The 15,655-nt window shown below is 46.9% G+C and overlaps 1 pseudogene; it reads right to left on the bottom strand.

Annotated features, from left to right (window-relative positions):
* The window catches only part of LOC131569230 (zinc finger protein 850-like), a 337,185-nt pseudogene that overhangs the window by 262,727 nt on the left and 58,803 nt on the right, over positions 1–15,655 (bottom strand).

The raw sequence follows: 15,655 nt of genomic DNA, 5'->3' as shown, positions 1-15,655 counted from the left end.
TTGTTCTAGAAGGTGGATTTGAAATTTTTTCTGGGTTAGAGCTCTTGAACAAAGTACTGGCCTGCCAGGACGGACAGGATTACAGCTTTTTGAGAGTGCAGAACAAGTGGTTATAGCATATCTTAGGTGGAAGTTGCAGGAAAACCTTAGAATATTTGAAATTAATAAAGCCTCACGCATCATAGCAGCTCGCTGTAAAGCTGATTTGCCTTCAAACTTATCTCATGCTCTACTTGTAAGCAAGGATGCTGATTTAGAATTAGATCAGTATATTCAAAAATTGACTCAGCCTTACAATAGACAATCTAGCAAACCAGGGAAAAGACAGTGAAGAAAGGAAAAACAAAGCAAGCAGAAGGAAGGAAAAGAGAAGCAAAGCAAGCAGAAAGAAAAATGAGGTTTGTTCTTGTTATACTGCTCAATGCTGTAGCAAGTGAAGCAGTAGGAACAACACACTTTAGTCAAGCAAGGGAAAATTTATGGGTGACACTTGCTAATCAAACTAACCAATCATCACTTTGTCTTAGTCTTGGAGGAGTCACTAACCCATTTCGAACATGCCTGGTGGGACTTCCGGTGTGGTCTCCTTGTCCCTCGTTCCCTGAGACCCTCCTCCTCCCACCTGATTGGTGCCTCACCTGTCCTTTCCCCTCCCCCTGTCCCTGGGCTTAAATTGAGCAAGGACCATGTGCTCAGCATTCTGTTGGAGCTGTTACCAGATTCAGACATCTGTGGTCATGGAATAAAATTCTGGATATTAACCCTCCAGGAGAATCCATCTCCTTTTCCTCTTCACCCTAGCCTGAAGCCTTTCCACCAAAGGTAAACTGAGTTTCCACAAGCCTGGACTTGTTTCAGTGCCCAGCTGCAACATATCCAGCCAGCCAAAAGTGTCTCTGAGGTGAAATACCACAGTTGCTGCCTTTGGCCCAGCAGCAAGGGTCAGATGAGCCAAGGCACAACCTACCTGGTAATATTGGGATCTATTCCAATATTTTGGCGCCCAACCGTGGCACAGAGCAACTCTGCAGCCCCAAGAAGGAATCTCATCACCTCGGACAGGCTTCGGCAGCCGTGCACCAGCTGAAGAGCTCTCGCTGCATTGCTCTCAGCAGAGACTTTGGGACTGACCCATAAATGTTTCGTGGACTGTTCGGCGCCTTTGGAAAGTGAAGCTCCTTTCTGGTGAGCTGATTTTCCAGGGGAGAATAGGAGAGCCTTCCCTACCCGTGGGGTCTTATTCCAGTGAAGAGACCAGCCTGCCTGGACCTGGCCAGCAACAGGTTCCATTTCGGGTACATATCTCTGCTCTTGGGTGGAGTAGAAGCTCAAAAAACCAGGTTCTGCCATGAGTTCTCTTCCTTTTTGCTCTTGCTTTTAGGCTGTGCAGCCCCACAGATGGAAACCATTGCGTTCTGGGCTTCAGCTTTCTGCAGCATGTTTCGCCGTCTTTTGGAATTCGCGGCGCCGGTGGAGGGGCGGGGGTGCTCTCCCTTCCCTTCCCCCCGGCTCGGCAGCGCAGCGTGCTCAGCTCTCTCTGCGGGGGGAGCTCTCTCGGTGCAGGGGACGCTGCTCTTTCTCTGTGCGGGGGAGGGGTGGCTCTCTACACTTGGCGTGGGGCAGGGGGTGCTATGTACACGCGGCGCGGGCCGGCCCCTGTTTCGGCTTGCCGTGTGGTGGGGGGGGGCGGCTGCTCTCTCTCAGTACTGCGGGGGGGCTGCATTCCCAGCCGGGGGGAGGCTGCTCTCTTCCTCGGCTCTGAGGATGTGTCCTGCTGCTGCTGCCCGGCAATTTTAAAAGCAGTATGTACAGCTTCATTGTAAAGCCTTTGTCTGCTCGTTATCGCTTTCCTATCTGTGGGGTTTTTTTAGAAATTGGTAGCTGATTTTTGCTTAGTTTTTGGTCAGACGGGATTTTGTACTTTGCCTTTTACATCTAACATGGGCTCAAAGTTGAACATTGCACAAAAAGGAGTGTATTATCATATTGTTAGTATTTCAGTCAGTGGTAATGTGAAGTTCTCTAAAACAGTTTATAAGATGGTTTTTTCTAGACTTCCCACAAATCTCCCCTGAAGAAATCCACAATATTCAATTTTGAGATAAAGTAGGGAATGAATTGATAACCTTAGGACAGTCTGGGAATACATCTTCAGCTAAATTTGTGTTCTGGAGTTTACAAATTCGAACAGCCTCGCTCAAACAAAAGGAATGAGAGAAAAAGCCAATTGTCAAGCCATGTACCTCTGCTCTCCTTGTTTCTCCCTCTCCTAGCTCTAAAACCCCTAAACCTCTTACCCCAAAACTTGGTATTTTAAAGAGAGCACACTCGTTGGGAAGTCGACTTCCAGAGTTCATTAAAATGCCGAGTTGCCCTGTCCACAAGGCCCTGGCCAGGCTGCGTGGAACCTTTCCTAAAACCCTGTGCCCCCTGCTCTGAAAGCCAGAGCATGTGTCAGCTTTTCAGAGAGCAGTGATGTCCAAAATGGCCCCCAGTCCCTCGGGGGTCCACAGGATGGAGGTTGCCATGTGGCATCATCCCAAACCTGCTCTTCTTCTTCCCAAGATGCTCTTAAGCATCCCAAAATTCCATCCCCATTCCCCTCCCCTCCTGTTCCTCGTGATACCTCCCCCCTCCCCCTCCCTTTACTGCAGTACCCTCAGCTCCGCCACTCTACTTCTCCCAGGGGGCATCTGCTGACGTGATGTCACCAGGCATCCCTGCCCCCTGCCTGGCCCCCTTCCCCGCCCCCTATTCCCACAGTATCCCCGCCCTTTGCCAGCCCCCTGTCCCCACCCCCTGTTCCCACAGTATCCTCACCCCTTGCCAGCCCCTTGTCCTTGTCCCTGCCCCCTGTGCCCATTGAGTCCCCGCCCCCTCCCCGGGTTGCCACGGTGGGGGCACACCCACTGCCTGTCCCCAAACCTGTATCTGTTATCCCAATGCTTCCAATTCAAAGGATACAGGGCAGGGAACCTCAGACCTAATACAGGGTCCCATTTTGTCATTTGCTCCTGTTACGTTTCAGCCTGCAGCATAAGAGGGGGCGGCCCCAACTGCTAATTGGAACTCTTTTGGATGACAATTGATTAAAGAGATCTGTAAATCTCATAAAGAATATGGTGCACACAGTCAATATTTCCGTGGCCTTTTAAATTCTGAACTGAGTAGGACTGTAGTAGTCCCACATGATTTAAAACAGCTTTTTTCATGCCTCATGACCTCCACGGAATTCAAATTATGGGAATTGGCATGGTAACAACTGCTAAAAGATGCTCTCCCAGGCTTGCATGCTGATCCAAACACAGCGAAAGATACTAATGGCATGCCATTGAGCATCTCTCTGGCGAGGGCCAATGGTCTTCAACCTCAACCCAAGCTACTGTAATTCCTGTAGAAACACTCGAGAAAGTAAGGGAAGCAGCTGAAAAAGCATTCTTTTCCCTCCATCCTGAGGGCCCATTTGAGCCCCATAGTAAGATCAAGCCGCTACCATCAAAGCCTTTTCTGAAATTTGTAGAAAGGTTAACTAGAGCTATTGAAATACAAGTTAAAAAGAGAGTGCAAGGGAAGAGGTTGTAGAGGAAATGGCATTTACAAATGCAGATAAACAGTGTCGAGTGGCAATTTTGAGTCTTCCTCTTGAACCCCCCCTACACGAAAAGATATGCTTCTAGTCTGTAACAGGAAAGTGCCTCTGATGAGTGTAGCTGAAGACCCCAGACCAAGGCTGCTGCCAAGACTCCCTCAGCGCATCACCGTTGCCAGCCCTGCACCTATTCCCTCAGCACAGCAGTACCCTGGGCAGCAGCGAAGACCAGCAATGGTTGACCCCACAAAGCCATGCCTGCTTTGCAACAACCTTGGGAACTGGAGTAACCAGTGCCCCCTGAAAAAGCAATTTGATGAATTTAGAAATGGCAGGGGAGGTGAACTACAAGCACTCCCAGGGGGTCAACAACAGCAAAAAAACTGAATGGGGACCGCCGGCCTGCCAGGCGTGCAGACACAAAAAGGGCAGGCCAGGGGAGTAAGGGAAGCAAAATAAACCAAGCACACGGTAATATTAATATTTCTGTAAGTGAAGCAGATGCTTCAAAACCACGTCTGCAGTCCACTGTTGAAAGTTAAATGAAGTAACCTTTGTTATGATTTAGGTGAACCTATGTTAACCACGTCTTCTGTCAATGAGCCTTAGAGGTTGCAGCTGTCTTTCACTCCACCTGAAAGACACTGACTGGCATTTTGTGTCTGTTAATCCAGAACAGAAGGGTACTTGGCACCAAATTCATTTGTAAGTACATCTTCACTGGGGACACCAAACACACACCACAAGAGATTGAAATTGGTCCAGGAATGACAACATCAGATCCTGAGCAATTCGTTCTCGGGCTGCACTGTTTCCACCCACCCCTGTTTCTTCCCAAAGGACAAATTGTTGCACAAGCTATCCCTGTGCCGTGTTTACCTGAAGGCACCAAAAAACAAGGGCTCACAGTCGCCCGGGTCCAAGTTATTGGGAAAGACAAACCCAAATTATGGTGTAATGTCAGTGGGGGTGGGGAGTCAAAATGCATTGAGATGCTTGTAGACACGGGTGCAGACTGCGTGGTGATCCCAGTACAAAACTGGCCAGCACATTGGCCTTTGCAAAATGTTGCTGGTCACATTCGAGGTGTAGGAGGCCTGCAATTGGTGAGACAATCCAAAAGCATCATCCAAATCGAGAGACCAAATGGACAATTGGCAAATATCTGTCCATTTGTATTAGATTATTCGGAACCTCTGTTAGGGGGAGATTTAATGGCCCAGTGGGGTGTCACAATTGATATTCAGGACTCTCCACAGCATTTTTGTACAGCGATCATTGAACAGCACCCCACCCAAAAACTGAAGTGGAAAACAGAACAAACCAGTTCAGGTGAAACAGTGGCCGCTCAGTAAACAAAAAAAAAAAGGTGCTTGAGGAGCTAGTGGAAGAGCAACTGAAAAAGGGTCACATTGTGGAGACCATGTCCCCGTGGAACTCTCCAGTGCTTGTCATCCAGAAGGCTGACAAAAAGAGATGGCAGACCCTCCATGACCTCCGACAAATTAATAATGTCATTGAGGATATAGGCTCTCCCCAACCTGGTATGCCATCCCCAATAATGCTTCCCCAGGATTGGAAATTAGTGGTTATTGATATAAAAGTATGTTTTTTCCAAATTTCCCTACACCCTGACAATGAACCGCATTTTGCATTTTCGGTCCCCACCATCAAAATGGAAGCCCCTATGAAAAGGTACCATTGGAAAGTTCTTCCTCAGGGACTTTAGTGATCTGCCAGTGGTATGTCTCTTCCCTGCTTTCCCCAGTGCGTGCAGCTGCAGAGAAGGCCATCATCTATCATTATATGGATTATATCCTTGTGTGTTCCCCCAATGATGATTTACTCACACATGCGCTTGACCTAACGGTCAATGAATTAATTGTTGCAGGGTTCGAGCTCCAGGGAAAGAAAATTCAAAAGCTGCCACCTTGGAAATATTTGGGCTTAGAAATTGGAAATAAGACCATTGTTCCTCAAAAACTAGAAATCAATCCAAAGATCAAGACCCTTGCGGATGTCCACAAGTTTTGTGGGTCTTTAAATTGAGTAAGGCCATGGCTGGGTCTGACTAATGACGACCTTGCCCCTCTTTCCAATTTATTGAAAATGGGAGAGGACCCGGGTGCTCCTAGGTCTATTATCCCAGAGGCATGAAAAGCTCTAGAAAAGGTTCAGATTGCAATGTCCACAAGACAGGCCAACTGATGTCGGCCTGGCCTGCCATTCAAATTTATTATCTTAGGTAAGTTACAGCACCTCCATGGAATCATTTTCCAGTGGGAGGAAAAACAAACACCTAAGGCAAAGTATACACCTAAAAAGGGCCAGGACCAGAGGGACCCTCTCTTGATCATATAATGGGTTTTGCTCAGTCAGAAAAGGTCCAAGAGAATGACAAAGCCTCAGAAGCTGGTAGCAGAACTGATCCGGAAAGCAAGGACCCGGATGAGGGAGTTAGCAGGATGTGACTTTGAGTGCATTCACATTCCAATTGAGTTAAAATCGGGTCAAAATACTGTGCAAATATTGGAACAGTTCTTTCAAGAAAATGAAGTGTTGCAGTTTGCTCTGGATTCCTACTCAGGACAAATTTCTGTAGAGCGCCCGCCCACAAAATGTTCGAACAAGATGTTCAATTTACTTTAAAATTGAGAAGTGCTCAGAGTAGGAGACCTTTAAAAAAGGCTCTGACTGTCTTTACAGATGCGTCTGGGAGGTCCCACAAGTCCGTTCTGACTTGGAAGGATCCTCAAACCCAGCAGTGGGAGACGGACATTGCTATGGTGGAAGGTTCACCTCAGGTTGCTGAGTTGGCTGCAGTTGTTAGGGCTTTTGGAAGGTTCTCAGAACCATTCAATCTGATTACAGACTCTGCATATATGGCAGGAGTAGTATCCAGGGCAGATCATGCAATACTGCAAGAAGGGTCTAACATCACACTTTTGGAATTGCTCTCAAAACTAGTAAAGTTAGTGACTCACCGAGAGCAACCATTTTATATGATGCATGTCAGGTCACACACCGACTTGCCAGGGTTTATCACTGAAGGCAACAGAAGGGCAGATGCTCTTGCTGCACCTACAGTGATGGCCACTCTCTCAAATGTTTTTGAACAGGCAAAAATCAGTCACCAGCTTTTCCACCAAAATACACCTGGCCTAGTTTGTCAGTTTCACATCACTCGAGAACAGGCCAAAGCGGTTGTGGACACATGCCCAAATTGCCAACAACATGCACTCCCTACAGTGAGTGCGGGAGCAAACCCAAGGGGGTTGAACAGTTGTGAACTGTGGCAAACAGATGTAATGCACATACAGTCATTTGGACGGCAGAAATACGTTCATGTTAGTGTAGATACCTTTTCTGGTCTATGCTTCTGCCCACACAGAAGGGTGGGCAGAATAATCATCTATCGATGCCATTAAGCAGCTCTTACAGGCTTTTTCTTGAATGGGCATCCCGAAGAAATTTAAAACTGATAATGGGCCTGCCTACAAATCCAAGGAATTCAGGAGCTTCCTGCAGCAATGGGGAGTAGAGCACAAAACTGGCATCCCCTACTCCCCTACAGGTCAAGCCATAGTAGAAAAGACTCACCGTGATATCAAAAGAGTCCTGGACCAGCAACAACAAGTTCTGAAGGTGGAACCTCCCCACATCCGGTTGTCCAGGGTGCTGTTCACAGTCAATTTTCTGAAACGTTCCTTTGGCAGCCTGAACCTGCCCATCCTACGCCACTTTGTGGGGAACAGTCATACGTTGATGAAAGAAAAGCCTCTGGTCTTAGTAAAGGACCCTGAGACTTGGAAGACAGTGGGACCTTACAAATTAATTACTTGGGGACATTGATATGCCTGTGTGTCCACCCCCTCTGGTTTAAAGTGGGTTCTTTCCAAATGGATAAAGCCCTATTTTCCCAAGGTCTGAAAGATATCTACAGAAGTGCCCCACATTGCTAACGCTACCTGGAGAAGGAAACGCTGCACGTGTTCTCTGGAGGAAATTCCATTTAAGCCTCTTATCTGGAATAGTTTGTAATATATGTTTGTCTCAAGTTCCTTGTACCAGGTTAGATCCTGCTGTTTGTGTGCAGTCTTGAAACACCATGAGACTGAGCCTGCTCCACATCCTACCTGCAATCATTTCTTCAGCAGTCTCCTAGATAGTCCCTCAGCCCAAAGCGAACGTATGGACCACCTTGGCCAGAGCCCTTAGACAAGATCATATTTGTCTCTCCACAGCGATGGCCTCTGACCCCCTGTCAACTTGCCTGGTGGGAGTTCCGTTTAAACCCTCAGAGTTCCCAAATGAAATGTGGCATGATTTAAGTGAAGTTAACTTACTCGCACCTTCTCCTGGCCACTCTCCTGCTGACAATCCTTTACTGTTTTGGCAGGAGTCGGTGAGAAAGTTACCAGTGCCATAAAGGGAGCCCCAAGAGTTCCATCTCTTAGGCTCCATGAATGCAACCTTTTGTGCTCACTTTAAATTCAATTCCCACTTACCATATCATGAAACTAAATGAAACACCTATCCTGACCCTAGCATGTTGAAGTGAAGGGAGACGACCCATCTTTGTTGATCAGCATCGACTCTGATTTATTGATCAAATCAGTCACCTTTTATAACAGTGTTAATTAAGCTCATACATACTGCAAAACTCAAGCTCACGATAGGCCACAGAGAAAACTCTAACCCCTCCTTTTGTTTACAATACCTGTGGTTTGTTTATTGAAACCAAGATTTGTGTTCTCACCATGATATGAAAATTCTCAAAACCTTCATATCTGTTCATATCTGTTCCCAGACCAGCCAAGGACAGAATGTTTACCTGTTATGAGAAGACTGTCTGAGAATCCTGCTGTTTATAAAAAATGTGCCTGAGAACCTAATTATTTACAGAATCAAGCCTGGGAACTGCTGCTTTACAGCTGCCTTTTAGTTTTCCATCAGCTGTATACTTTCATGGCCTCTTTCTTTAAGCCATGTTTGAACCAGGCTCTCCACACTAGCAACCCACACTACACAGACAAAAACTGGTGTGAAAATTCAGTCCTAGTCATGCACTCATCAAGTGGTGATTACAAGCCTCGTGAACTCCCAAAAGGTGTGTTTTTACTGTGTGGAGACAGAGCATGGGCAGGTCTCCCTCCTCGTCTGCTTGGAGGTCCATGTACCTTTGGCAAGCTGAGCCTGTTAACCCCAAATTGTACAAACCTAATACACTGGCAAATAAAAAACAACACACATGCATTGGCTATCCAAAAAAGAGACCTAAGGCAATTAGACCCTGGCTGTAATTCGGAAATTGTTCACTGGTCCAGACCTAAGGTCACTGCAACTACAGTCCTTTTGCTGTGGATCTCGGCAGCAAAAAGCATGGGATAATTAGGCCAATTGGAATTTTGGGTTGCAAAACAGGCATACCTCACTTCTACTGCCCTGACTGACCTCTTATCAGATGAGGAAATTACCAGGCAAGCCACCATTCAAAATAGTGCAGCCATAGACTATCTGCTCCTTCTGCACAACCATCACTGTGAAGAATTTGAAGGTCTCTGCTGCCTCAACTTGTCATCAAAAGCAGAGAACGTCCATGCCATGATTGACAAGATGAAAACCATGGTGAGCGACATCAAAAAGAGGAACTGACGACTGGCTGAGTGGACTGTTCAAAGGATGGGGACTCTTGGGCTGGTTGGGATCTATTCTGAAAATTGTGGTTTTAGTACTGTTTATTTTAGTTATTGGTATTGTAGTTGTTAGCATTGTTTTTGGACTAATCAAACACATGGTTCTCAAGTTGATTTCAAGCTCATCTCCCCCTTTGGAAGTTTACCATTTGGAAGCCCTTAGTGCTCCAATGGATGACATGGAAGCCTCAGTGGAGAACACTGACCCTCCTGTAGAAGAGGAACCGATTTACCAACCATGGTTTGGCAAGCACTCTGCACCACAAACCCAGTCCTCTTCTTTTTAAACAAAACTAGGGGGAGATGTTGCAGTGTGATGCCATTTCCTGTTTCAACTATCCCAACCCCTCAGGTATGCCAACCTCTCCTTTCCCCTCCCCCTTGCTCTCCTGCTGGGTGCTGTTCATCAGGCTTAACATTCCAGCATGGGCATCGTGTGATTGGCAGAGGTTCAAAAGATGCCCCTCAGACCTGGGGTCATTGGCCTAAGTGTCATTGTCCCCTGAGACTCGCCCCCTCCCACCTGGTTGGTGGCTCACCTATCCTTTCCCTCCTCACTCCCCTGGGCTTAAAAGGACACTCAGAACATGCGGTCGGGATTCTGTTGGAGCCATTACCAAGATTCAGATATCTGTGACCCTGGAATAAAACTCTGGATTTATCCTCCAGCAGAATCTGTCTCCTTTTCTTCTTCACCTCGCCTAGAGCCTTTTCATTGCAGCGCCAGCTGCAATTTCCAGCTACCCAAAGGTGTCTCTGAGGTGAAACACCACAGCTGCCGCCTTTGGTCCATCAACAAGGGTCAGATGAGCCCAGGCACATTCCACCCGGTAATGTTGGGATTCTATTCCATACCACCCTAATTTTCCTTTCTCCCTGGCAACCCTTGATGTAAGACCAAAGTTCCATGTATTATTATTTCAGTGGAACTCAAATATCACAAGATGCCCCGATAATAATTGAATGTGTTTTCAGAGCACACCAACCTACTAAAATTATTACAACCCTACCAAAAATTATTGTACAACTAATCAGGAAAGGTAGAGAGTGTCTGTGCTTCCTTGCAGGAACAGACTTTGTGAATATATACTTACTTCTCACTCAGGAGCACCTCAATTGGCTACTTCAAACATCTCAACCACTGCAATATGCCTTTGATAGTTTTTACACAGGCTAGGATCAGCCACCAATTCTGCCATCAAAACATTCCTGCACTGCTCAGGATGTTTAAAATTACCCGAGACCCAGCAAGATCCATTGTAGCCACCTGCCCAAACTGTCAGGAACATGCCCTTGCTTCTGTCAGAGCTGGAGTCAATCCAAGAGGACGAGAAAGTCTCTACATCTGGCCATCAGACATCACACACTAAGCCCCTTTTGGCAGACTAAAATACATCTATGTCTCTGATAGTGGAACCCTGGAAAAAGTTAAAGATAGAATCTAAAATATTAGGCTTTGTGCTTTCCCTGATCAACTGCACCTGCGTAAGCAGTATGATAAATTATATAATTGTTAGATGTGATGATTGTTTAGTAATTAAATGTAATTATTATATAACCATAAGAAGAATAGTGAGAAACTAGGTTGGAAATTCAGAGAGGGGCTAAATTTATGTATACAATAGAACAATATAAGTTTAATAATTAACATGAAAGTTATGTAACGATAGAGTATAAAACATGGTCATTTCGGATGTATGGTCGGAGTCAGATTTGGGCTGAATATACCCCGATTCTCAGAGCTCTTAACAAAAAGCACAGCATATAATCCCCCATGATTATGTGTTTTTTAACACTAATATCTCAATCAACACCTTTTTCCGTGCAGTTTTGCCTCTGCCCATGCTGGTGAAAAATCAAAAGATGCTACAAAACATTAGTTTTTACTTTTTTGCACCTTAGCAGTTCCACAGGAAATTAAAACTGATAATGCTCCTGCTTATACCTTGCATTGATTCCAACAAGTTTCTGACCACTGGGGTATAAAATATGTCACATACCACACTCCACCACAGGGCAGTCCATAGTCAAGATGGCCCACTGATCCATCAAAAGGATCCTTGATCAACAGAGAGGGTGAGTGCAGATATTATCTCCCACTGAGAGACTGGCCAAAGCCCTTTAGGTGTTCAACATTTTGAACAACTCGTTTATGGGGCCAACTCCCCCAGTCATCAGGCATTTTACTAATTCAACTGCAGCCCAATTAAAAGAAAAGCCACCTGTGTTGATCAAAGACTGAATCTAAACAAATTATGGGCCCTTTCCTATTAATTACTTGGGGAAGAGAAGATGCCCTTGTCTCTACAGAAACAGACCCAAGATGGATCCCAGCAAAATCATAAAACTGTTATTGGGAACGGTGAGGCAAACACCAGAGCCACCATCAGAAGAACAGAATGAAAGCCTAAGAGAGACAGCAGCAGCCTGGAAAAGAAGGACATAAGAAGATCTCCTAAGCAGCGTTGAGCACACACACTAAGACCAAGATAGCTCAGACACCACTAACCACGAGTGTCAGGGTTTGACGCTGGCACAATGCCAGTGCCCCCTTGAAAATATGTGGAGAGCTTTATGGACAGTTGGTTAGCTGAGAAAGGTCACGTCGACATAATGCCGCTGGTTAAGCTGGAAGGGGACAAGCATAGGAGTCAGCAGTCAGTGTCCAATAACAGACAAGGACATTGTGCCCTTGGTGCAACAACAGGATAGGGAAGAACATCTTTGGCAGAAATATGAAGAATAGTTTCAATAAAATATCCACAAGAATGCAGAAGTAGGCATAGTTGGCTGATAAGTAACTAACCAGTAGTAAGCTCACCTTTGCAATATGTATGAGCTTCATTAACACTGATATAAATATGTGTACCTATCAATAAAGTTTGAGGTTTGCTGATCACTCATATTGCGTGCCGCGTTTCTCCCGCCAATCCCAACAAAAATACACTCTCTCTGGTGTCTGCTGTGAGATGTGACCAGGAATAAGCAAAGTAAGCCCCCACTTAGAAATAAAGAAAAGAAAACTTTATTAACGAAACTACAACTATATGTAAAAAGAAACACACAGGAAAAATGAAAACCTTCCAAAAACATTTCCTCCTTCCCCCACCAAATTTCCAATGCATCCATCCCTCAGATCACCAACTCTCGGTCCATTACCACACTTTAGATAATCAATTATCAGTTCACCAGGAGGAGAGGAGTCGTTCTTGTGCCATAGGCTTCCCCAGGAAACACCGTTGAAACCGCGTGTGTTTCCATGTCACTCATGGCAGCGCCCGGAGAATATCTGCCATCATGACCTCTTCCTTCCATGTCCAATGCTCTCACCACATGGACCAGAGCTGCTTCTAGGGTTTTCTTTGGATGCTTTGTCCTGTTCCAAAAAGAGCACAGTCTCTCACTTTCAGGACACCTGTCCCCCCCAGATTTCATCCCCTGGGGCCGAGGGATCTCAACACTGAACCCTCTTGGCTCTGAGCCATTGCCTCCCCCTGGATGCAGTCTCTGGTTCTGTCCATGGCTATACAAGAAAGGTCCACCTAAGGCCACTGCATCATTTCCTCCCACCTATGATTCTTCTCCACTCTTCTGACATCTTTCACTCACAGGGACTTTCATCACACTTGCCCATTTCCTCCTCCATTTCATCTCTATCTCTCTTCTAGGAAGGTTAATGTTCTGCAAAGTTTTCATTATCCAAAATAAGGGTTAAAATCTCGGGCTGTGCCCAACCAGAACTCCCACAGCGGCCGGAAACGTTGTTGCTGCACCCCCCCCCCACCCCCCCGCCCATCCTCGGGGCCAGGCCTACCTCACGTGGCTGCATGGCTTCCCCTCCCCCGCCCAGATGGCAGCTGGGCAGGGGAGGTCTGACCTGCTTCCCTTGCCAGAACCCAAGAGAGCTTCCCCTGGGAGTTCTTTTCTTTTAACCCCCTCTGTGTTCTCAGAGGCGTATCCATGTCCCCAGTGGCCACACCAGGTGCCAATATTCAAATCTGAGCACCCATTGGTGTGACCACAGCCTCCCAAAAAACTCACTTCCTCTCAAACCGTGACAGTGGGTAATGCAGAAAGATGAAGAAAGCCGTTGTGTACCACAGTGAAACCTAGTCTTGAGTGAGAACTGTGTGTAAGGATTCATTGTGATGCACATGGAAATAGAATAAAGGATGGATAATGTTCCAGATTGCAAGGTAATGTGTGTATTCTATTTGCCATCTGTTAGAGGTAGGGCAGTTATCTTCTGTTAATTGGGCAGGTTTTTTAATCTCTTCCACAAACTAATCCTCCCTCTGGGAAATATCTCCTGTTCAATTTTGGCCATGGGTACCTGGAGGAAAAGGACAGGAAGGAAAGCCCAGAGCCCCAGTGCTCCAGGGGCAGAGAGCAGCAGCCCTCGACATGCCAAGGTCAGCTGGACCTGTCAGGCGGTCCCCAGGAGGCCAAACCAGCCAGATCTGTTCCATGTCCCCTGGGTTCCATGGGGCCCCCACAGTTCACAATGGTCTCTTTGATTCCATGAAGCACCTCTGTGTCACCAAGGTCCCTTGGTTCCAGGAGGTTCTGCACTGTCAGCAATGGTCTCCTTGTTTCTGCAGTGTCACAATGGCTGCACAAAGGCCTGAGGGTTCAAAAGAACAGAGCACGAGCTCAGTCCATGGTCTGGACCCTCCTTCTCCTGGAGCTTGTGTCTCACCCACACTGGAACCCAAGCAGTTAGTAGCTGTATCTGTGTCTGTCTGTAAATGTGTCTTTCGGCCATTCTCTCTCTTTGTTTTTTCTTATTTTCCTCTTTACCTTGAACATTTTTGAGTAACTTAGCATCTTAAGGGTTAGAGGTATCCAGGATAGACAGGCAAGTTAATGAAGTTAATGCTGTATTTAGAGTTTTGTGTTGAATTGGATGTTCTGTTAAATACTTTTCCAAAGTTCCTTGACTTTCTGTATTTTACCAGTAAAACTTTGTGTCATTTTGATCTCTTGAGAATATCTGGTTGGTGTTTCTCTTGTGCACCAAACTCAAGTAAAGGAGCCTTTGGTCACTCCCAGCATTTGAGTGTTCTGGGGTGTCCCAGCCCCGCAGGCTCACAATGGCCTCTTGTTTCCATGAGGCCCCCCTGTGTCACACTGGCCCTCGGCTCCCTGAGAATCTGGAGTGTCACACGGGTTTGTGGCATTTATCCTTGCTGCCCCTCACATCCCCCTGGCCCACCAAGAGCCCCAAGGCAGCCGTGAGGGACAGGCCCTGCTGGCCCAGGCTGGGCTCAGGGCTTGGCCTTTCTGCTTCCTGCAGCCAAGCCAGGCCTTGCTCAGCATCGCAGTTCCCTGCTCAGAGCTTTGGGCTCCCTGCAATCCTGGCCTCAAGGATCTGCTCTCACCAGGGCCTGGGCAGCCTTTGGCACTCCCTGCCCTCACTGGGGCCCAGACATGCTCCAAGGCACTTGGAGTTTTGTTGCTGACTCCTTGAGCAGCTTCTTCATCCTTCTCTCTGTGCCTGAGGCTCCTGGAGCCAGGCCCAAATCCACCGTGGGTTTGATTAAAATACAGAAAGCCCTCAGGACCTCTTTCTCTCCCTTCCATTGTTTTCCAGTCTCCAGAGCTTGTGCAGTGATTAGAGTCAGTTTGGACTTCTCTTTAGGAGGGAGATTCCAAAGTGCACCTCATGATTTTTGATTTAGGTCAAGGAAATATTTTTTTACTTTTCATTCCAGAGAAGAGGGAATAGAAGCATTCCCCAAGAGATCTTGATGCTGAAATTCTCCTTAGGAGGTCTGGGCATAGAGAACGATGAGCCCCTTGCAGGCTGACCCTGTTTGGACAAGTTGTTCCTCACTCCCAGCCTCACCATGTCTGACATGGCCCACCTGGCACTTACATCCCTGTGCCCTGCAGCAGAACCTTGTCCCCTGAGCTCTGCAGCTCCATGTCCCAGCCCATTGCACCATGTCCCACCTGCTCTCCTCAGGGCTCTGCCTGCACACAGGCCCAGGAGAAGTTTCCCTGATGGGAAGGAAAGAATGGAAAAGCCTGAGCAGGTTTCCTAAACAACAACCCCCACTCAGGAACCACCTGCTCACTACAGGCTGCCTGGAATGGTAGAATGTCGCCTTTCTACAAGGGATGGTGTGAGCAGAAATGATATGGAAGCAGAATTCTCTGAGTCTTGCAGCTGAATTCTCTGTCCCTGTCCTTTCCCTGGCTGTCTGTTGCAGATGGAAGCTGCTGGTGCCATCCTCACCTTTACCCTCTCTTTTGAATGCAAACAGATGTTCCCAGGTGTGTTAAGCAGGATTTGCTCAATGTTTCCTCAAAACTTCTGTGTTCCTCATGGAACAAAGGGGCCATTTTGTCACTGAGGGGGTGACAT

This window comes from Ammospiza caudacuta, chromosome 29 (assembly GCF_027887145.1).
Source record: "Ammospiza caudacuta isolate bAmmCau1 chromosome 29, bAmmCau1.pri, whole genome shotgun sequence".
In the NCBI taxonomy this organism is placed as follows: domain Eukaryota; kingdom Metazoa; phylum Chordata; class Aves; order Passeriformes; family Passerellidae; genus Ammospiza; species Ammospiza caudacuta.
This window is presented reverse-complemented; position numbering and strand designations above follow the sequence as displayed.